Genomic DNA, 1943 nt, shown 5'->3' on the forward strand with positions numbered 1-1943 from the left:
GCAGCAGGAAAAAGAAAGGAGGCAGTCAGCAAAAGTCGAGCGCCAAAAAGCAGGCGTCTTTATTTTTGCGTGCCTCTCACAGCGAAAAACCCGCTTCCCCGTCTGGGCATATGTAATCAGCACACGCTGCACACAGGAGCAAAGGCAAGGGAGAATGAATTCAGCCTAAAAGATAGGAGTCCCTACAACACCTACAGGAACTTTTATGACATACCATTATAAATCGATAGTCATCCATATAGAGTTGGACCTCCTTTGTAGTATAACAGCTGCCACTCTTCTGGGGAGGTTTTCCACAAGTTTACAGAGTGTGTCTGTGGGAATTTTTGCCCGTTCATCAAGAAGACAATTTGTGTGGTCAGTCATTGATGTTGGATATGAAGGCCTGGCTCGCAATCTTCACTCTAGTTCATCTCAATGGGACTGAGGTCAGGACATTGCAGGCCAGTCAAGTTCTTCCACACCAAACATCCAACCATGTCTTTATGGACCTTGCTTTGTGCACTGAGGCACAGTCATGCTGGAACAGAGAAGGTCCTTCCCCAAACTGTCCCCACAAAGAATTGTCCAAAATATCTTGGTATCCTGAAGCACTAAGAGTTCCCTTCACTGGAACTAAGGTGTCTAGCCCAACCCTTGAAAAACAACACCATATCACTTTCCTTCCTCCATCAAACTCAACGGTTATTAGGTAGGTAACGTTCTCCTGGCATCCGCCAAACCCAGACTCATCCATCAGACCGCCAGACAGAGAAGCGTGAATCATCCCTCCACAAAAGACATTTGCACTGCTCCAGAGTCCAGGGGCAGTGTGCTTTACTCCACTCCATCCAGCACTTGGCATTGTGTTTGGGTGATCATGAGGCTTGCATGCAGCCACTCGGCCATGGAAGCCCATTCCATGAAGTTCCCGGTGCACAGCTTTTGTGCTGGGGTTAATGTCAGAGGAAGTTTGGAACTCTGCAGCTATTGAGTCGACAAAGTGTCCCCGCTCTGTTACTTGATGTGGTCTGCCACTTTGTGGCTGAGTTTCTGTTGTTCATAAACGCTTCCACTTTGCAATAATACCACTCACAGCTGACTGCGAAATATCTAGCTGGGAAGAAATTTCACAAACTGACTTATTGCAAAGGCGGACTCTTATGACAGTATAACAGTTGAATTCACAGAGCTCTTAACAATAGCCCATTCTTTGAAAAAATGTTTGTAAACCTAACTGCATGCTAGGTGCTTGATCTTATACACCTGTGACAATGGGTCTGAATAAAAAACCTGAATTGAATGATTAAGAGGCGTCCCTATGCTTTTATCCATATAGTATGTGTATAAGGCATTTTAGATGACAGGTGACCTGCCAGTCTTGGTTTGCCCCACCTGGTAACCCTTAGTTGAATATTTATCTCCTTTTATATGTCTTACGTGCAGTGTTGTGTCTTGCTACATAGTATTGTGTCCTCATATACACCCCCCCCCATGTACTGATTTGTGTAGAGTTTGCATATTCTGCTCAAGACTGGGATTCTTCCAGGTAGTCTGCTTTCCGACCACACTCCAAAAATATGGTTGAAAGGGAGTCTCTAAATATGTATGTATTGTTATGCGTGAGCATTTGCCCTGTGACGGTCTGGCATACTCTGCAGATGTCCTGGAATGAGCTCCAGGCTCAAAACGTCCCCATGTTAGATAAGGCATGATTTTGACAAAATAACAGCTAGGGAAATTTCTGAATTTAGGGTCCGTTGAGTTTGATTAACACAAATAACAAGCAGAGATGGAGATGGGGAGAAAAATGGATACAGTCATGGTCCTTTATGGTGTTTTGGATAAAATCACTTTTATGTGGCAAAATTAACTGTGCCAGGAGAGTCTGAGAATTCCCTTCCCTGTCTTTGTCAGGTTATTTTACATGCAATCTTTAACTTCAAGAAGAGAGCACAAAATAC

This window comes from Brienomyrus brachyistius, chromosome 12 (genome assembly GCF_023856365.1).
Source record: "Brienomyrus brachyistius isolate T26 chromosome 12, BBRACH_0.4, whole genome shotgun sequence".
Taxonomy (NCBI): Eukaryota; Metazoa; Chordata; class Actinopteri; order Osteoglossiformes; family Mormyridae; genus Brienomyrus; species Brienomyrus brachyistius.